Source organism: Capra hircus, chromosome 23, assembly GCF_001704415.2.
Source record: "Capra hircus breed San Clemente chromosome 23, ASM170441v1, whole genome shotgun sequence".
NCBI lineage: Eukaryota > Metazoa > Chordata > Mammalia > Artiodactyla > Bovidae > Capra > Capra hircus.
Genome location: NC_030830.1, coordinates 29,806,009 through 29,828,914, shown reverse-complemented (window position 1 = coordinate 29,828,914; position 22,906 = coordinate 29,806,009).

Here is a 22,906-nt window from a genome sequence, read left to right as displayed (position 1 = left end):
ATCCTCATTAGGCATAACTAGTATCTGAGCTTTCAGATCTGGCTCTTAGAAGAGCAGTCTTCTTCCAAAGCCAGCAGAATGGACCAGCCCCATGCAGCTCTGTCCTTACACTGGTCAGGACAGAGGCTGTGACATCTGCTCTCTTTCATCCATCTGAAGCTTGTTCCTTGTTCAAGTACATTATAAACACCATGAATATATAAAATGCCCCACTATTTTAAATCATTTCATTTTAAGTCTTTCACTTTTTCAGTTTCACAAGAAAATACACAAGTTTTGTCTTCTAATCAAGCCAGTTTCTGATTCCAATCAAATTGCTGTAAACCTGGGGTGTTCCTGTGGCCTCAGTGGTGAAGAGTCTGTCTGACAATGGAGGGGGCATGGGTTCTATCCCTGGTCCAGGAGGATCCCACATACTGCAGAGCAACTAAGCTTGTGTACCACAACTACTGAGCCTGTGCTTCAGAGCCCGTGAGCCACAACTACTGAACTCACGTGCCCCAACTACTGAAGTCTGCACACCGTAGAAGCCCGTGCTCCTCCACAAGAGAAGCCACTGCAATGAGAACCCATGCACCACAGCTGGAGAGTAGCCCCCGTTCTCGCTCAACTAGAGAAAAGCCTGTGCAGCAACCAAGACCCAACACAGCCAAAAAATAAATTGCTGTACACTGCAAGGAGATCCAACCAGTCCATTCTGAAGGAGATCAGCCCTGGGATTTCTTTGGAAGGAATGATGCTGAGGCTGAAACTCCAGTACTTTGGCCACCTCATGCCAAGAGTTGACTCATTGGAAAAGACTCTGATGCCGGGAGGGATTGGGGGCAGGAGGAGAAGGGGATGAGAGAGGATGAACTGGCTGGATGGCATCACTGACTCGATGGAAGTGAGTCTGAGTGAACTCCGGGAGTTGGTGATGGACAGGGAGGCCTGGCATGCTGCGATTCATGGAGTCGCAAAGCGTCGGACACAACTGAGTGACTGAACTGAACTGAACTGAAACTAACACAACTTTGTTAATCAGCTATCTCTCTCTCTCTCTGGTTGCTAAGCCATGTCTGACTCTTTTGTGACTCCATGGACTGTAGCCTGCCAGGCTCCTCTGTCCATGGGATTCTCCAGGCAATAATACTGGAGTGGGTTGCCATTTCCTTCTCCAGGGGATCTTCCCGACCCAGGAATCGAACCTGGTTCGAGGAAGTCCAACTATACTATATACTATAGTAATCAATATTATTTAATGAGCAAGTATTTAATTTTCCTAAGATGTTTTTACTGGGAATGTCACTTACTGTTTTTTAAGAGGAAATTATGTACCAAACTCTTTCAGAACAAGTTATAGATAAGATCATTTTATATATTTGAAAGTTGGGTAGTGGTTTTGCTACCTCTGGTAAAACTCAGTGTTATGTACTTCTTGGATCTTTTCAGAAGGAGGGTATATTTGGTCTCTGCATTCACTTGATTAAAATAAGCTAAGAATTATTTGGCAATTCAGTTTATGGAAATAAACTGCTATTTAAGACATGGAAAAGATGAAAGAAAAAAAGAAGTAAGGGGAAAAGCAAGGCCTTGAAGCTTAAAGGTCAAATTGCAGAAATCTGGTTAGATTTCATGTTTTAGCCACCCAATGGAATAATACATAGCCATTTTTAATTCTTTGCATATATATCGGTTGATGTGAAATGATTTTCACACCAGTTAAGTGAAAAAATATTGCAAGACAGGATACCTGCTCTTTTTAGGTTTTTATGATTGGGTAAGGCATAGACACCCAATGGAGGAGTTCTATTAAAGAAAATCATTTTGCTTCAAGGCACATCCTTCCTGTTGGATTTAGCCTTTCCCACTTTACCTTTATCCTCCTTTCCTGGCTGATGGCAGGCAAAAGATTTATAGAACCTAGTAACCCAATTTCTCCATGGGAAGACCTACCCTCAGAAGGCATCCTGTCCATCATGACATTCACAGAGGCTGTGCTTCTCAGACTGATACGGGATTCGACTCATTGATATAGATACCGTGCTGCGTAAAAGGAACCAGGAGGAAACACAAACAGTGGGGAGGAAAGAGTTCAGCATCACGAGAGCACAGGGTCATGTTCCAGCATCCTCACCCCTTCTGGGTGGGATCCTGTCTTGGCCAACTCACCTAATCCAGCTGAGCCTGCAAAGTGGGTATTCACACCCCTCTCCTTGCTTGCTGGACTCCCAAGGGCCATATAAAGTGTCAGTTGTGATGGTAATTCCTTCCGTCCTCTCCCCCTGGGAATGTCGTCTTAGGCAACTCCAGGACTGGGAGGGGGTGGCGAGGTGTTTCCTGATCTGCATTTGGATCCTCTCAAGAAATTTAAGTGAGAGGAAGAAAAAGCGAAAATAGAGACTAAATGGAAAAAGAAGGATCTCAAGGAAACAGGAAACTTGACGTGCTGTGGGATTTCATTTCTCATGTGCAAAGCACATTTTCTCCAACCTATCATTTCTGAAATAAATGATCCCCAATCATTTAATGCGAATGCATCCCAGACCTGGGCTGGGCCGTGTAATTTGGAATCAGAAATGACTGACAGGTTGACAGCAAAAGTTCTGCCAATAAATTACATACATCCTGTTAGTACAGGCTCATACCTAAAAATATCTTCAGAGACTAAAGAGAAACTGGCAATGGCTATGCATTGACTGGAAAAAAAAAAAACCCACCATAAAACTAAGCAACATTATGTTCATATCCCCCAAGCTGTAGTTAAAATTAATTTGCTTTTAGACCAAAGTCAACCATGCCCCAGCAATACATCATTCATTGAATCCATTCAGAGAAGTGTTCACTCAAACTAGATTTTGGGTGCTGTGTAGACTCAGATAGGATTGATGTTTTCTTATCAGAACTGCCGGTCACCCTCCTGTTGATGTGGGTTGCTTGTAACTTCGTGAAGTGTTTCCATTTCAGGAAGAAGAGCTGGATCACAGCAATAAAGTTAACAGGACTCTAAGTTTGTTTTTTTTTTTTTTTATGGGAGTATAGCTGCTTTGGGCTTCCCCAGTGGCTGAGCAGTAAAGAAAGTGAAAGTCACTCAGTCATGTCCGACTCTTTGCGACCTCATAGACTATAGTCCATGGAATTCTCCAGGCCAGAATACTGGAGTGGGTAGCACTTCCTTTCTCCAGGGGATCTTTCCAACCCAGGGATCGAACCCAGGACTCCCACATTGCAGGCGGATTCTTTACCAGCTGAGCTACCATGGAAGCCAGCAGTAAAGAACCCATCTGCAATGCAGAAGCCGCAGGAAACGTGGGTTCAATACCTGGGTTGGGAAGCTCCCCTGGAGGAGGGCATGGCAACCCACTCCAGTATTCTTGCCTGGGAAATCTCATGAACAGAAGAGCCTTGTGGGCTACAGTCCATGGAGTTGCAAAGAGTTGGACATGACTGAAGGAACACACAGCACGCACACACATAGCTGCTTTACAATGTTGTGTTAGTTTCTACTGTACAGCCAAGTGAATCAGCTAGACGTATGCACATACTCCCTCTCTTTTGGATTTCCTTCCTATTTAGGTCACAGAGCATTGGCCTAAACAGTAGGTTCTCATTAGTTATCTATTTAATACATAGTATCAATAGTGTATATACGTCAATCCCAATCTCCCAGTTTATCCCATCTCCCCTTTACCTGTTGATATGCATACTTTGGCTCTCTACGTCTGTTTCTATTTCTGCTTTGTAAATAAGATCTTCTTTACTGATTTTTCAGATTCCACATACACTCATTAATATTTGTTTTTCTCTTTCTGACTTAATTTAGGATTTCATTTCTAGGGAATCAGATTTGCTTACTTGCTTCACTTTTTCCTTCCAAAAAGCAGGACCTTTCATTCCTGTAATACCAGTCACTTGCTGTCTAGTAGCTGAAAGTCACTTCTATACAACTGGATAGAGTACTGTTTGCTTAGTGGAAACAGTTAGGGGCTTTATCCTTTTCCATGATGGAAGACCAGCATCTAGTTGCAGAGGAACTCAAGGTGAGCATAATCCAGGAAGGATTGGGAAGGCCATTCCTCAGCTCCTACTCCCCATCGTTGTTGCCAGTTCAGGTCAGGAAAAGCTAAATAATTTGTTTAACCTGATCCCCTTTCCTTACCTTGAGGGAAAACTCCTATAAGCTCACTGTAAACACAATTATGCCATGTGGGGCTTTCATTAATCTCACACAAACCACAGCCTGACATCCACTGGGCAGCATTTACTTTATTTTTTAATTTTTTTGCTTAGCTCATTTTCAGCACCAGTTTATCCTTACACTTCCTACCCAGAGGTGGTTATTTGCACAGTGTGAGTTTGGGGGAAGAAAGATGTTACCAGAACCAAACTTTGTCATGGCAAACATATTTTCCAGGACCCAGAGATGGTCATGGATGCTTTGGGTAGGGTTTGAGGGGACTCAGAGTTCACCAAGAAGTGTTGAAAACTCATTTTATAAATGAAAGGATGGAGTCCCAGAGGTCACCCAGCCAGGGAGTGGTTTTCATTTATTTAGTGAATATTCGTTAATATTAGACTCCTACTTCATGGAGATACTGAGTGAAGATGCCAAGGTGAGTAAGATAGATGTGGTGTCTACCTTCAGAATCCATCTTTTTATTACATAACCCTTAACTGGGGCCAGCCACAGCTTTGGGCTGGTAGAAAACTGCATTTATCAAATTCTTTTTTTCTTATTTATCTATTTTTTTGAAGTATAGTTGATTTAATATGTTATTAATTCCCATTATACTGCAAAGTGATTTGGTCATAAATATACATATTCTTTTAAAATATTTTTTCCATTGTGGTTTATCATAGGATACTTTTTTTAAATTGGAGGATGATTGCTTTACAATGTTGTGTATGCTTCTGCTGTACAACAATGTGAATCAGCTATAATCGCTCCAGAGCCTCCCTCGGATCCCCATCCCACCCCTCTAGGTCATCACAGAGCACCCTGCCAAGCTCCCTGTGTTATGCATCAGTTTCTCACTGTGAAAGTGGCTCAGTTGTCTCCGACTCTTTGCAACCCCATGGACTATACAGTCCAAGGAATTCTCCAGCATTCAGGCCAGAATACTGAAGTGGGTAGCCTTTGCCTTCTCCAGGGGATCTTCCCAACCCAGGGATCAAATCCAGGACTCCACATTGCAGGCGATTTTTTACCAGCTGAGCTACAAGTGAAGCCCATTCCCACTGGCTATGTATTTTATACATGGTAGTGCATATACATCATATATACTATATATATGTGTCAATATGTACAAAAACTGTTCAGTAAATTCTTTTGACCAAAATCCACAATTCAAAGGCATTTAACATTGAAGTGCCTGAAGAATATTTATATAGATAAATATAGAATATATTTGTATATAACTAAAAAATTATTACTGCATATAAACCCCCAAATTCTAGAAATTATATTTATGTTTATTAAGTATGATGAACTCGAGTGTTTTCTGTTTTACTTTTTAGAAATGTTGACTGTGATCCTCTGCTTGAGAAGGTGAAACGTTGGTTTGTAGCCTAGCATTCCCTGAAGCTTAGGGGTGTGGTGACATTGGTGGAATTGTGATTTAATGATGGCTTTCTAGGATTTGAAGGATTATGGTATGGAGGATGAGGAACCAGCTGCTTTTGCTTGCTTGAGGCGCTGGGGACCAAGCTGGAGGAAGTGGGCTTAAATGGTAATGGCTGTGATTTAGAGCAGACAGGTTAGCGTAAAAGCTGCCAGTGGGATGATGAGAAAGCTCCTTCCTGGAAAGATGCCATTTGATGGAAATGGAAGCAGTGGGAGGATGACAGGTCACATAGACCCCACAGCATGGGAAGCTTGGGAGCTTGGAGTGAGGGGAAGTCATGTACGGATATGAGAATTGGACTGTAAAGAAGGCTAAGGGCCAAAGAATTGATGCTTTTGAGCTGTGGTGCTAGAGAAGACTCTGGAGAGTCCCTTGGACAGCAAGGAGATCAAACTAGTCAATCCTAAAGGAAATCAACCCTGAATATTCATGGGAAGGACTGAGGCTGAAGCTCCAATACCTTGGCCATCTGATGAGAAGAGCTGACTCATTAGAAAAGACCCGGATGCTGGGAAAGATTGAGGGCAGGTGGTAAAAGAGGATGAGACGGTTCAATGGCATCATCAACCCAATGGACATGAGTCTGAGCAGACTCTGGGGGGTGGTGGAGGACAGGGAAGCCTGGCCTGCTGTAGTTCATGGAGTTGCGAAGAGTGGCTGAACAACAACAACAGTGGGGGGAGAGAAAGGGTCAGGACCTCCGAAAAAATGGCCAAGTGGTCTCAGCTGCAGTGGGGACAGAACATAGATCCCAGGGAAGCATGGCAAAAGTTCAAACACTCACTGATGTAGCCTCGGGGTGACACCTGCCCCTAGAATCTGTAACCCAACCCCCTCAGCAGCCCATTTTTCTCAATGAATTAAGAGATACAAGAGAATCTAGCATTGTTTACATTAGCAAGTTGGTTACTTTGAGCTCTAAGGAGGAACTGGAGATGTTTAATTGAAGATGAAAAGGCTAAGACTCAACAAATGTCTCCAAATATTAAAAGAGCAGGGGCATGGGAAAATGAGTAAACTTCTTATGTTTCTTTGGATGACAGAATAGAGCCCATGGGTGGCAGAAATAGGAGGACACAATTTAACTCAAAGGAAGAAAGAACTCTAAGAAATAAATGTAAGAAAGAAATAAATAAAGTGAAAGAAATGAAAGAAATAAATAAAATCCTGTAAGTGAAATTCAAATGACCAAGGTTACGAAGTGATTGAATTTATTGGCTTACCCCTCAATCTTTCCTGAGTTCCTCCTAGGTTCAGCTTGGGGAATACATTGCACTTGAGAGTCTTGTAGGAAAAATGTCTGTATTCATGAGAAACTTATTTGGCAACTTCTTAGACTTCTTCCAATTCTAGGATCCTCTTCAAGTTTGCAAGGGTGCTTGTAACTTAGGAAGAAAATTTGTTAAAACTACATGTGATGTGAGCAACTTTGAATAGTGTTTCTATGGTAATAAGGAGCAGAGACTCTATGGAGCAAGGACCAATGATCAAAATTTTAGACTCCCTTAGGGAATCTATGGGGTCGCACAGAGTCAGACACGACTGACGCGACTTAGCAGCAGCAGCAGTAGCAGGGAATCAGGATAAAATCAGAGTTGCTTAGTCTAGCCAGCTGATCAACCCAGTCATTGTAGAGTCATATGATATTGTCACCAAGTAGGTTCTCCATGTTATCCTGCCTGATCTGCTCATTCTTCCCCAGTGTTGGTGCCTAGCCATATTTACTTTTCCAGTTTCTTGGAAGTCTCTTTGTTTGTCTCCACTGTGCCCTCCATGCCCACAATTCAAAGCTCTTCTCCGTGGAAACTTCCCTGACCTTCTTATATCCATATCCTTCTTGCTCATCACACATTCTGTCTGTTCTATCTTTTGCTCTTTCTTATATTGTCTGAGGGTGTCTCTTGGAGAGGTGTTTAACTTTGGGCACATGCATCATTTACCTCGCCCACTGGATTGCTGTGTTCTTGTAGGTAGAGTCCTTATATTCCATTTTGTTATATTCCTTGTCATCACAGAGCAAAGCATGTCTCCAGTTCCTACAAAGTTGGCTGCAAGTACACCAGACCTTTCACCATCCATTCTTATTAGGACACAGTCACAGCTCAGGCCTGTTGTTTATATGAATGGAGAAATCTTGTAGATAACATTGCTGAAAGCATTCCAAGATGTCTGTGGCAGTCTCTATTTCATGTAGCTTTTGAACAACAAGAGCTTTTATTTCTATTTTATTTATTTACAAACACTCTTCATAGTGTTTGTCAGGAGCCAATTGTTAGCCATGCTGATCCATGAACCTTTGAAAAGCATGCCCTTTCCTGTCATTTTCTTTATCTTGGCCCATTAGTAAAGTGCTGTGTGGTACGCCATTCACCAATGTCTATTCTATGTGCTGGTAAAGAACTGGAATTCTGGGATGATTGTAGAATCTTCTGGGGCAGGCTTCTGTCTTCTTGTGGATTTGTAGCTCTCGAGAATGAGACTCACCTCTCTGACTTTTCCAGCAAGGCATCTAATCCTTTTCCATGACCACAGCTCTCTTAGACCCATTCTTTTCACACAGGACTCTTCTTTTCCACTTCTTGAACCATTTCAGGACTGAGGCCCAAAGTCTCTACTCTCCAGGAGTTTTTCATTCTAGAGTGCAGTAAAATATGGACCTTAAGAAGATTTTCAGAAAAAATGTTTCTTCCTGAAGGATTGTCTCCTTGATAAATGTATAAATGGAAATACATGAAGTGTGGTCACATCACAGAGAAAAAAATAGTTTTCATCTAGAACCCAAGGAGTTTATTCTTAATCTCTTGCCCTATACAACCCTTCTCACTTCCCCCACCACATACACACGTGCACCCGTGCTCACACGTGCATGCACACACACATACACACAGTCTTTTCCAGGTTTCCAAATATGTTATGGATCCATAATTAAGTTAAAGTAGGTTAGAGAATCTGTATTCTCAAATATAGAGATCAAAATATCATTTTATGGAAACAGTGTTTTCCTTAATTAAAAAGGATCAAATTCCAGGCTGAGATCAAATTATGATCTGAGACAGTAACCTCTGCATTTTACAGATGGTGAAAATGAGGCCCAGGGAGGATAAATCATTCACCTGAAGCCACAGGTGCTTTCATGATATGACTGGTCTTAGACTTTGCGTCTCTTACAACCAGGTTGTTATTTCAGTAGCCAAGTCGTGTCCAACTGTTTTGCGACCCCATGGCTTGACAAGACTCTTCTGTCCATGGGAGTTTCTAGGCAAGAATACTTGAATGAATTGCCATTTCCTTCTCCAGTGGATCTTCCTGATCTAGGGATCAAACCCATGTCTCCTGCATTGGCAGATGCATCCTTACCCCTGAGCCCCCAGGGAAGTCCCACATCTGGGTTGATTGCTCCTCCAAGAGCATGATGAGAAACCCTGAGACCTCACAGATATTCCTTTCCTTCACAGGCTCAGCACTAACAGTCATGCTCTGAAGAAAACTGCTGATTAACTGCCATTGTGTTTGGATGCCCTAACCCTGAGCTTTGTTTTGAAATTGATTGACACTGGCTATTTCCTAGTACCACAATAGACTAAAGCTGCATCTATTCTGATGTTATTCAAATTGCATACTTTTATTAAAAGGAGTATTAGATGGAATGCTTGGGAAACCCAATAAGTTGGAACTTCCAAGGAAAATTTAAAAACATACAAAACAAGTATTTTCCAAATGACAAGAAATGTAATGATTATTAGGGATTGATCTTATGGATCCAGGGAACATTGAAATTACCAAGAAGGCTTGTAGAGAGATGATATTTACCAGCTCCTGCAAAGAGTCAATGCAATTAAGTCTGTTTCAGCAAATATAAATGATTGCTGACTCTGTACAAGGTAGCGTGATTGACAGGAGTTTTAGAGGGACATGAAGGAGTATAAGAGCTGGTCCTTGCCTTTAGGGACTAGAAAACTAATGGGGAAATGTGGAAACACTTGAGCAGTATTCTCCAGAATCATGCTCCAGGTTGAAGACATAACACATTCTATAAAAAATGGTCTGTTCTTTGGCCAAAGACATATGAAGAGCTACATTCTCCTTAAATTCCCAAATTTAGCTATATCTTTTTTCTAAGCTTTCTTGAATTCTTTATAACATCTGTTGAATTCTCCTGGTGAAATAACCAGTTCCATGCATTTCCTATGGGTAAATGTGAGCACTATACCTGTGAGATATCCTTTAAATATACATTGCTTTATTGGATGGAGTATGCTTTTTGTTAGTCCTCATGCTCCTTTCTCTAAGGCCCTACGAATGGCGGGGGAGGGGGAGGTAAAGACCACAGCCACCTTGTTTTCTCTTTTGTAGTTTTGTCGGTAGTATGTGGATATTGGTAACATCCCTTCCAAATAGTCTCTACTAAAGAATCTTTTAGCACTGTAAACCCACTCTTTGAAATGCTTCAGTCTCTTTTCTCCCTCCCTCTCTTCCTCTTGCTTCTTTTGCTCTATTTTATCTCTCTTTGTTTCCTGAGTTGCCTTGCCCAGCTCAGTATGTCTTTCTGAGGTGGAAGAATGAGAGCAATGTGAATTACCTTAATTGAGTTGCACCATGCTTTTATTCAGGAGTTGGATAAAGTATTTGTGTATTTTTGAAAAAGCAATCATGCTGATGATGTGCCTGGAATTTTATTGGTCATTTTGGCCCTGAATACACATTGGGATCATGTCTTCAGAGGATAACCAGTGGAGTCTTCTGCATTCCTTTCCTGTAACCAGTTTCTTGCAGAGGCCCCAGTTGGGTTATAGGTCTACTGGATGCCAAGTGTTCTTTTTTTGTTGTTGTTGCTGTTAGGCTTCCAAGACTCATGCAAAAATGCTTACATATTTTGGCTCATTTTCCATCCACTTCCCACACCTGTTGGTTGTCTGATTAGGTGTGCAAATAAATTGTCCCAATTTCCTCTTATGGATTCTCTCCAAATCTCTCTAATAAGAATCCTGGAGCCAATGCTTACAGTCTTTTGGTTGGAATCCCATTCTGCAGAGTGGAAGGCACTTCAGCATCTAATCTAGTGGTGCCAGTTATGTTCTTTATAGCTTAGCAAACCTTTATACAAACCATATTATAAATCTTCTAGGGAAGTCCATTGCAATAGCTTTAGTTCATACATGTATTTAACCATATGGATGTATGTGTGTGTGTGAGAGAAGAAAGAGAACTCACCTACCTCTTGGCTCAATGATGGCAAACCTGAGTGAGCATGAGATAGAAGAGGTGACTTTGCCTTTCTTCATTTGGTTTTGATTCCTTTAAACTTATCACAGTATACATTGGAGTGATTAAGGGTTTTTTAAAGAGTGATTTTGGCCCTATGCAATTTTTCTTTATGAGTCAATTTAGGAACTTAGAAGGGGAGCCACTTGGATTGAATTAGGGGCAAGGACTAGTATCCTATCCTCATTCCTATCTCTCTTCCTTAATACAGGTTCTAAAGAACAGGGCTTGTAAGTCGGTGAACTAGACTGATTCCATTCTGTGCACAAGGGAACCTAGACTTAGAGATAGCTTTGAATTACAGTCCTCCAGACTGTTAATAAGACCTAGAAATTGAATTTCTGTTCTGTGAGACACACAGGCCATTGATTTGGAAAGAGACTATTGGCTTCCCCTACCTTCTTTGGTTTAAAATATCCTCTACCCCTTGTCAATGTTGATTGTCCATGATCAGATACCACTGTAGTTCAAGCTGAGATCACATCACCTCTTTATCTGTTGCCAAAGATCTCCCTTCAAACCGCTACCCACTCAGACGTGTCTAGCACATCACTTCCCACCCATGCTTTCCATCATCTCATGCACTGAAACTTAGATTATTGCTCATCAACCACTTATTTAGGCCCTGCTCTTGGTACAAGCCATGATTCTAGAACACCTTGCCCATTAAAGTCTATTTGGCGTCATGGCCAGAGAAGGCGATGGCACCCCACTCCAGTAGTCTTGCCTGGCAAATCCCATGGACGGAGGAGCCTGGTGGGCTGCCATCCATGGGGTCGCAAAGAGTCGGACACAACTGAGCGACTTCACTTTCACATTTCACTTTCATGCATTGGAGAAGGCAATGGCAACCCAGTCCAGCGTTCTTGCCTGGAGAATTCCAGGGGCTGCGGAGCCTGGTGGGCTGCCGTCCATGGGGTCGCACAGAGTCGGACACGACTGAAGCGACTTAGCAGCAGCAGCAGTGTCATGGCGTCCATTAATGATCACCAAACCAACCACTAGATTTGGGTAGATGTTTACAATGTCCCTGGCTTTGCATTGAGCACATTCCAAAAATTATATTAGTCATTTCTACAACAACTTCTATTGTAGGGACTATTTTCTCTTTTCCAGGTGAGGAAATGGGGTTCAGAAAGACCGCCCGGCAAATAGCAGAGCTGGAATCAGAATCTAGGTTTGTCTGACTCTGGAGCCTAAGCTTTAGGCCTCCAGGCTCTCCTGACTCTCAGCCATTTGAAGCTAAGGCTTTCTTACAGCATCAGCACCTACATTTATTGTACAAGTAATTATCACGATTTGGGGAATGGTATAGGGTGGCCTGCTGCTTTATGAAGCAGCCCAAAATGATTTTAACTCAAGTTTATAAAGCAAATACGATGGATGAACTTTTTCACTTAATTCTGAAATACTCGGGCAAGCAGGCAGCTTGGAAGCTTGAGGTAAGTTAGGGAAAACAAGGAAATAATACTCTCCTAGCACGTAATAAAGTTATGGAACTCATTACCCTGAGAGGCAGTACAGACAGGAAATGTAAATGGATTAAAAAAGAGTTTAGACAAATTTATGAATGACAGAGTCATAAAAGGCTTCTAACAGAAGCTGGAATATACGAGGTGTGACTATAAAGCAATAAAAATCTTTTCTTTTTTTTAACAAACACCAGAACTTGTATATCCAAATAAATATATTTTTCCTTCAAAGTAGTCACCTTAGGAGAATATGTGCTTATTCTAATATGGCTTGCTTGCTCAGAACATATTTGAAAACCATAGAAATTCAGAGGTTTAAATCTACCCCCCCTCCCTTTTTACAGATGAGAAAATTAAACCCTAAGGTCATTAAATAAGTTGCTCACGGTCATACAGAAGCAGTCTTGGCGTTAGAATCCAGTTGTCTGACTTCTGGTTTAATTGCCCCTTTCATTCTCACATGCTGTCTCCTGCTATAGCTTTTTTTTTTTTTTTTTTTTTTTTTAAGAGTCTGTGACTAATTCTTTATGCTGTACTAATGGGGATAAATCTTTATCCTTTGTGAATGGATTTCTGGGACAGCCAAAACTGATTTAGATTTAAGGTTGATGATTAAGATGTGTGTTCAAGCTTTATATGAATATTAGTTGTTCAAAGCCCAAGCAGCATTTCTTTAAAGAAAGAGGCAATAAAACCATGTTTCTTTTGCTGTAAACCAGCTTCCTGCTGGCCACCTTCAGCTGGCCCTGAGGAATGTGTAACACATCTTCACTTTTAGGCCACTTTTCATATGCCATGTCTTTGAGCCAAACTGCTCTGACTCCTCCTTACCCACAGCAGCTAATCAAAGCACCCTCAAAGGAAATTACTCTCTCAAGGGCAAAAGGAAGTGAGCAGAGAAGCAGGTCCCCTGGGCAAAGGGAAATGGCTTTGGAGCTCTCAAAACTCCTGGAAGAAACGTTGCAGGTACCCTGGAATCTGACTTCAAAAAGATCAAAGATCTTTTGAATAATGACCAAGGAGAGAAGAGACTTGACAAAGCAGGGTTAAAACCTCACCATAGACCACTGTTGTCATTGAAAAGATTTAAAAAAAAAAAGAAGAACTGTAGCTCTCAGATGAAAAGCAGGAGACACGGCTGCGATCCCCCCAGAGGCAGCAAACGTGGGTACCGAGGATGGATCTCATCAAGCTCCAACCAAAGACAGAGGTCACCGGGAGCTCATTGGTTTGTTTCCTTCATGCCCTGCCAGTTGAATTCCCTTTGATCACCAAATATTCTTTTCACTTGGGTTTCTAAGAAAAATAAGTGGGGAGGGAGACCGAAGGAAGGAGGAGGGGAGGCATGGAGAAACCCCAAAATCCATGAAGCAGATTAGAAGACTTCTGCTTAGGCTTGGAAATGTCGCTTCTCCAAATGGATTCAAGGCCTTGGACCAAAGCTAACAAAGAAAAGACAAACACGTCACTGAAAGTAACATGTTGACATGTGTCAATGTCTCAGCCAAAATTTCTAACACAACCCAGAAGGAGCACTTGAGATGCCTGGCCATGTACGCCGGTTGATGGCATGTGTCTGGGGGATTCTGGTGGGAGATAGCCCAGTGAGGTCAAGGCCGGCAAGGATGTGGAAACAGCAGCTCTAGGTCCTATGATGGAGGCTGTTAAAAAAGTTAACCTTTGTTTTGTGGTATTTGAAGCAGACAAACCAGAAAACTTGATGTAGATAGGAATGGAAAAGAATGGTTATCAGATTTCATGAAATTTTGGGGAGAGAATCAACAAAGAGAGAAAGGATATATATATTTATATATACATATATATGCATCTGTGTTTGTACACACATACACACACAATGCATACATACACCTGCACACACACTGAAAGCACTTACACAGACATCCAAAATGCATGTTTTCTTTGGGACTTGGCCAACTCTGCAGTGCAGGGGGTGTGAGGATATGGCCATGCAGTTCTTATGTAGAGAGGTGCAGACACATATGTGGCCTGCTACACACACATGCACACACACACAATTTATCTCACACAACAAAATTATTACATATACTTCTTGGCTAAGAAAGGGAGTGGGGGGAAGTTGAGCCTTCGCTGGAGGTGCGAAGTTGCTAATAGTAGGAAACTGCTTATTCGGAAAACTTCTACAATTCCACTTAATCCCAGCTTGGCTCCAACCCAACTCCATGGAGCCTTACAGATCCAGCAGAGATGCAGAGGTTTCAAGGGACCGCAAAATGCTATGTGGGAAAAGCCCTTGCTTCTTGGGGCTCCCACTGGTTTCCTGGAGTGAGAGTCCCCGTTTAGGAGCCTCAAGGAGGGGCTACTGATGGGGGGCTGCTTTCCAGGGATGACACTGGGGATGGGGTGTGAATATGCTGTTGGGGATCTTGATTTATTCTGCAGGGTGCGGAAGGTGTAGACATGGGTGTGGAATCCTTGCTGTCTTAGGAGCAGGGCTGTTTTCTGGCTTAAAACTGTATTTTTTGTATCTGTTTTTGTTTTTGCCTGTCGCTGTCTTGCTGATCACCAGGGTGGGTGAGGACTTCAGCTTCCTCCAGACTCTTGGGCAGATGCGTCTCTGGATGACAAAGCCCATAAGCCTGTGTCACAGTCAGAGCACAGTGGACCCAAAGATGCTCTGCATTCAGAGAAGGGGCTTCAGTCAGCCCATTTCCCCCACTTTCCTCCAAACCTCTGGCTTTGTTGCTGTTGTTCAGTCACCCAGTCATGTCTGACTCTTTGCGATCCCTTTAACTGCAGCAATCCAGGCCTCCCTGTCTCCCATCATCTCCCGGAGTTCAGCCAAGTTCATGTCCATTGAATCAGTGATGCCATCCAAGCATCTCATCCTCTGCCGCCCTCTTGTCCTTTTGCCTTCAATCCTTCCTGGCATCAGGGTCTTTCCCAATGAGTCTGCTGTTGTATTAGAGCTTCAGCATCAGTCCTTTCAATGAATATTCAGGGTTGATTTCCTGGCTACTTAGGTCTTAACCTAGGACAGATGAGAAACCTTTGTAAATGGCGGCCGATATTATTTCTTTCCAAAAACACTCATTCATTTTCCAATTAGGACACGTTTCAGATAAAAAAATCTATTGACAGACATGAGAAATGAGAGACAATCAAGGTTTGTCAGACTTGAAGGGGTAGAGAAAGCGGTAGAATCATTTTGTCTCTGAGTAACCTTGGGGCTAGAACAAAGAGATATCTCCCCACTCTGTTCAGTCTCCTGCATGTGCATCAAATGAGAAAATGACGAATCATGGAAGCTTGATGTCCTTTGACAAAATAAGATAAAAGTTCTTGCCACCCCTTTCCCATTTCTAAAAAGTTGAAAAGAGAGTCAGTTCTAGTTCATTATGGCCCTCTTCTTGAGTTTGGTTGGAAGGATCTGTTGCTTCATGCATTTAGGTTTCAAAGGAAAACTTCATCAACAAGCAGCAAGGGAAAGAAATAGTACTTTAGTGGGAATCTGAGTCCAACAAGCCCTCATGAAAACTACAGCCCGAGGATGTTCTCAAGGTCCCGTTCAGGCCCTTGGCAGACACTCCTTGCCAGATCTTGCTGTCCACAAGATCCACAGCGTCTCCAACCTCTAAACACCTGACCATGCTCACATTATTTGAACACTTTCAAAGTAAGTGAAAAATAGAAACTGGCACCACAGATCCAGTCACCTGATCCTTGTGTTATTCCAAAAGAAGCAGCCTTGGTCCACTTTAATTTTTATAATTTTATTTCTTAATTTATTAATATTTATGGCTGTGCTGGGCCTTAATTGCTTTGTGCGGCTTTCTCTAGTTGCAGCAAGCACGGGCTACTTGAGTTGCAGTACATGGCCTTGTCATTGCAGGGACTTCTCTTGCTGCCAAGCACAGGCTCTAGGGTGCATGGGCTTCAGTAGTTGCAGAACATGGGCTCTGTAGTTGTGGCTCCCCAGCTCTAGAGCACAGGCTGAATAGCTTTGGTGCACGGGTTTAGTTGCTCCATGACATGTGGGATCTTCCCAGATCAGGGATCAATCTCATGTCTCCTGCATTGGCAAGTGGATTCTTTACCACTGAGCCACCGGGGAAGCCCCTGGTCCACTTTAAATCCATGGGAGTTTGAGAAAAATGGCACCTGTCAGAAAAGGAAGCTTTTTCTTATAGCATCTTTTTTGAACTGTTTTTTCTCATTTCACAAGATTAATTTTTTGAACAGACCTATTTTAAACCACTGCCATACAGTAAGCTACTAGGACATTCACAGTTAAGGCAGGAGGTGCTAGGGACTGATTCAAGCTGGTTCATGATTCTGGACATGAAAGAAAATCTGCATCCTGGCCCAGGCTGTGGGCGCAGAGATGGATGAGGGGTGCCTCTGGGATGGGGGGATGCAGTGTGGTGGAGTGGGAGGCCATGTACTCAAACAAAGCAACACATATTACTTTGAAGCCCTGGCTCCAGCTCTGTGTAGCTCAGTAAGTGGGCCAGATAGTGAAGCTCTCTGGGCCCTCATCTGTATGAGGGATGATGGTGGGTGACATGGCTAATTGACTCAGGGCTTTGATGGCTGAAAGGCTTCTCTTATCAGGGAAGCTATTGCTCAATTGGTAAAGAATCCTCCTGCAACTGTAGGAGACCCCAGTTCAATTCCTGGGTCAGGAAGATCCCCTGGAGAGGGGGAAGGCTACCCACTTGAGGAATCTGGCCTGGAGAATTCATGGACTGTATAGTCCCTGGGGTCGCAAAGAGTCGGAAATGACTGAGCGACTTTCACTTCCACTCTGATGGCCGAGGTAGAGATTTTGACATTCACGCTTTGATGGCTGAAAGGCTTCTCTTATCAGGGAAGCTATTGCTCAATTGGTAAAGAATCCTCCTGCAACTGTAGGAGACCCCAGTTCAATTCCTGGGTCAGGAAGATCCCCTGGAGAGGGGGAAGGCTACCCACTTGAGGAATCTGGCCTGGAGAATTCATGGACTGTATAGTCCCTGGGGTCGCAAAGAGTCGGAAATGACTGAGCGACTTTCACTTCCACTCTGATGGCCGAGGTAGAGATTTTGACATTCACGCTACATTTTACCACACTCAAAGAAAATCCCGAAATGATTAGCTTTTAAAAATGATCAAGTAACTTAGAAGGAAGACACTTGCTTGCCTCCTGTCCATCTCTGAGCCTCATCTTAGGAGTGAAATGGAGTTTGAGAGTGGAATATGCTCAGAGGTAGGGGTGAGGGTCCCAGATGGGCTGAGGGTTACAGATAAAAATGAAACATTTAATGACATAGCTTCTGAGCTTTAGCGAGAGGGCTCTTTAAAATGCCCTTCTTCAGATGGTTGGTTCCATAGGTTCCATAGGAAGAGGCTTAAGTGAGACAATGTCTTTAAAAGACAGCACATGGCACGTATGGAGCTGGAGTCAGCACGTTCCCCTCATTCTTTCTCCCTCCTTCCTGTTGCCTGTTTTCAGAACGGATGCTCATTTTTCTGTATCTTCAATAGCTAGACATTATATTTTAATGTATCCTTTCAGAACTTTAAGTGAGCAAGAGGGAAAACAAATATCGTATATTAAAGCATATATTTGAAATTTAGAAAACTGGTACAGATTAATTCATTTGCAGGTCAGGAAGAAACATGCAGAAGTAGATGTAGAGATGACATGTAGACAAGGCAGGGGCCAAGGGAGGGGCTGGGGGGAACTGGGAGATTGGGATTGGTGGGCACACACTACCGAGCATAAAATGGGCGTTCAGTGGGAACGTGCAGAACTGATGCTCTTAACCCCAGGCTACACTGCTTCTTACACATAATATCTCAAAACCTGAGCCCTGTCATGGCATAAGAGAGACTGAGACTGGTTTTCTTTGTATCTGCAAGGCATGCAGCCCTACTCCTAGGTCAACCACAAGATTGTTGGGTCTCTCCATCACTGCAAGCCCACTGTTCTAAGGGAGCCTTAGATCTATCGATGCTTCCCCATTCTGGGTTATTAGCTAATCCTTTATCATCCCAGCTTGATGAAAGGAGCCTGTAAGATACAGCCCATGGTCTAGAAATGCACAAGGGTCACATTGTATGCGAGGGACCAGGAAAATGGGGGGGAAAGAAGGATGAGGAGGAGGAAGCCAAGCTGATTGAGAATCCCACATCCCTCCCTGTCAGGCTCAGAACCACACTTCTCTGGGTCCTTCCAGTCCCCTAGAAGAGGGTGCTGGGAGAAGATCACATCCTGTGATTATGTTAATATTTTAACTTTTCAGTTACCTGAGTAACTATAGGCTACTATAGTAACTACAGGCTATAGGTAACTATAGGCTTCTGCTAGAGTAGAAATTTTCTCCCTCATATCCTTCTCCCTTTCAAGCCTTCTTCTCTGTTGGGGAAGAGATCTTTGAGAAAGACATCCAAAAAAGACATTTTGCTTTCTTTTTCTCCCCCCCTTCATCCACCCTAGAAAAGAATATCAAAGTTACAGTGCCCAAGAGGGCCAATATGGGCAAAAGAGAGCTAGGCTGTGTTTGTAGATACCCCTTTCTGAGGATCCCAAGGACCTACAACCCCTGAGCTACGCAGAGGTCTCGGAGTCTCCCGTGCAGAGGGTTGGGGGCAGGTGAGGGAGCTGTGCTGGGATGATCCCAGAGGTTGGGTGCTGGGTTGTTGATGGATGAGCCAGATGGCTACATCCACACTGACATAGACCATCATGCAGCTGTTTTATTTGTGTTTTTTTTTCCTTATAATTTCAATATACTCAGAAATAACACTTCTCCAGCATCATTCTTAATGGGATTCCATGGGATGAAAGTGAAAGTGAAGTTGCTCAGTCAAGTCCAACTGTTTGTGACCCCATGGGCCGTAGCCTATCAGGCTCCTCTATCCATGGGATTTTCCAGGCAAGAGTACTGAAGTGGGTTGCCATTTCCTACTCCAGGGGATCTTCCCGACCCAGAGATCGAACCCAGGTCTCCCACATTGTAGGCAAATGCTTTACCGTCTGAGCCAAGAAGGCACCCTTTTTAATTTTACTTTCCAATTTCATAGCTTATCTTTCTAGGATGTTTTCAGTAGAATCCTCAGACTCTCTCTGCATGGTGTGCTGAGCTGGGAAATGTCCCTCAAGAAGGAAGCAGAGGCTGATTGGGCTGATGTGAGGTCTTGCTTCCTGGGGTCAATGTTGGCCCCAGCCCCAGCTCCCCGCAGTGGGTCGGGTCCCAGGCCCCCATGTGTGCAGCCAGAGTACACATGCAGCATTTCAGCCAACATACACAATTAGACTATCCTTTAATTAGAACCCTCTTTATACCAGGGAAAGCCTCAGCTGCTTGTCAACAAAAACATATTTGTACCATGGCCTTAAACACACACACACACATAAATTGCCAATTATTCCCCATTCATAGACTCTCTGGCAAGACACAGGGGCGAACTGTTTGCTTTCCCTTAGGCCAAATTAAGACTTGCCTTTCACGGCAACTTATTTGCAGGAGTAATTTTCCACCTCATTTAATTAGGCTAATTGATTCAGCCATTCTGTTGAAGGGCAACCAGAGCTGGGGGCTTGGGGCAAATGACTTACCTGCTCTTTGGACTCCCTTGGGGCAATGACTTGATTAGCTTTCCTGTTTGCAAGCCCAGGTCAGCCCAGATCCTGTGCATCTTGACTCCATGGCACATAGATGGGTACACGTAGAGAGCCCTTTGAAGAGAGCTGGATGCTGAGCATATCCAAGGAACAGGAGCCCACTAGATCATGAGAGAGAGTTGCCACAGCTGTATCTGCAGAGACAGTGAATTGAGTGGATTTCAGTTTTCCAGTAGTCATATGTGGATGTGAGAGTTGGAATATAAAGAAAGCTGAGTGCAGAAGAATTGGGGCTTTTGAGCTGTGGTGTTGGAGAAGACTCTTGTGAGTCCCTTGGAGAGCAAGGAGCTCGAACCAGTCCATCCTAAAGGAAATCAGTCCTGATTATTCATTGGAAGGACTGATGCTGAAGCTGAAACTCCAATACTTTGGCCACCTGATGCAAAGAACTAACTCATTGGAAAAGACCCTGATGCTGGGAGGGACTGGGGCGGGAGGAGAAGGGGACGACAGGGATGAGATGGTTGGATGGCATCACCGATTCAATGGACATGAGTTTGAGTGAACTCTGGGAGTTGGTGATGGACAGGGAGGCCTGGCATGCTGCAGTCCATGGGGTCTCAAAGAGTCGGACAGGACTGAGAGACTAAACTCAACTCAACAGTGCAAAGAAGTATTGTCATTCTCGTCCACTGTCCATTTGGATTTTATAGGAGCCATTCTGTTGGCTGTGTCCTAGAACAACCAGTCATGGATTGTTGTGAATGATTCTAAGAAAAAAAAAAGTAAGGGGTAGGAACTTAGATCTAGCTAAATTGCCAATGGGTGGGGACTTCCCTGGTAGTCCAGTGGTTAAGACTTTGCTTTTCAATGTAGGGGACATAAATTCTATCCCTGATCAGGGATATAAGATCCCACATGCCTTGGGGCCAAAGAACCAAAATGCAAAAAAGAGCAATATTGTAACAAATTCAATAAAGACTTTAAAAATGGTCCACATTAATAAAAAAAATCTTAAAAAAATAAACAAATTGCCAGTGGGTGACTACCTCTTTTCCATGCTCTCTTATTTCCCCTTTTCTTAGAAATGCGTGTCTCATGGACTTTGGATGTTCAGGGATGACTCAGCAATAAAAAGGGACCACTCAAGAGCTGATGTAGACGGAGGCTACATGATGGCCAGGCACTATCCTTGACTTTTCTGGACATGAATACAAAAGGTGTGTTCCTTCACAGTGGCTTCCCTGGTAGCTCACATGGGAAGGAATCCGCCTACAGTGCAGGAGACCTGGATTCAATTCCTGGGTCAGAAAGATCCCTTGGAGAAGAGAATGGCAACTCATTCCAGTATTCTTGCCTAGAAAATCCCATGGACAGAGGAGCCTGGAGGGCTATAGTCCTTGGGATTACAAAGAGTCGGACACAACTGAGCAACTAACACGTTCATGTTCACATTCTCTCACATAATTTCATTATAATCTTATGAGCGAGGTCCAATTGCCATTCTCCCACACAGATGAGAAAACAGGCATGTAGGAACTTAAAGGATTGGCCCAAAGTCTCACACCTGGCAGGCATGGAGGGGAGATGCTTCTCTTCACATCCACAGAAAGGATGCTTCACATCCACATCCACATCCACATTGCAGAAAATCAATGACATGATTATAAGTTACAAGGGAGGGTCCTAGGTTCTAGTTTGCATTGATATATAAATGTCCTCCTGTTAAATCAGGAAAATAAGGCTGTGCTTCCATATTGGTCTAAATCAAGAGTTGGTAAATTTTTTCTGTAAAGGGCCAGATAGTAAATATTTTAGCTTTTATGGATGCATATGGACACATATGGTCTCTTCATACTCAACTCAGCCTTGCAGCACAAGAGCAGTCATAGGCAAAATGTAAATAAGTGTGTGTGGCTGTGTTTCAATAAAACTTTATTTATAAAAACAGATGGCTAGGGTCCAAAAGAGAGTGGATGTATGTATAAGTATGGCTGATTCACTTGGCTGTAGAGGAGAAAATTACACAACATTGTAAATGAACTATACTCCAATAAAAAAATAAAAAATAAATTTAAAAAAGAAAACCTCTGAAGACATGTGTGGACCATAAAAAGCAAAGCAAAACAGATGACTGACCAGATCTAGCCCATAGGCCAGGAGTGGTCAACCTGTGATCTAAAATGTGACATCAAGTCGGCATAAACCATCACAAAACATTCTGAAGTCTTAAAAAGGCAAGAAAACCTGTAACCCTTCTATTTTCCTTATGTTATACATGCATTCACATTCTCATTCCTAGATTAACTGATCTCTTGAGGCTCACTTTCTCTCTGTTCTCTTCCTACAAGTGATAATTCAGTGCAGTGCATAAATGTGGCCCTCAATTTGCCATTTTCCAACCTGAAAGCAAGGGTGGTCAGGCCACCCAGGGCAATGGTGAGAGGTGGGGGAGAGGCAGAGACCCTCTCCAGTAAACAACCTGGACTGTTTATTGGGTTTTTGAGACAACCAGGCCTTGGGGAAATTCCAGGAGCCTGAAGTTGGCAGCGACAGAGTGAGGTATACCATGTTGTCACTGACCAATAGCAAATGTGCTTTCATTCTGGACGCCATCAAGAACACCTCTGTAATAATTTTCCTGTCCTCATTAAGTTCAAGCTTGCAAGGAGACTCTCTAAAGCCAAGTTAAATACTCTGAGGCTTTTTGTCTGTGATTCAGCCACCCAGAGCTGGAAAATGCCTGGCATTAGAGCTTCTCCCACAGAACAAGATTGGAGGGTGAAGGTAGGGGGGCTTTCCTCCCAAAGAAATGGATATTGCTTAGTCAATGGCTTAATTAAAAGTATATAGTCTTGTTCTTCCCACATGGCGCAGTGGTAAAGAATCCGCCTGACAATGCAGAAGATTCGAGTTCGATCCCTGGGTCAGGAAGATCCCCTGGAGTAGGAAATGGCAACCTACACCAGTATTCTTGCCTG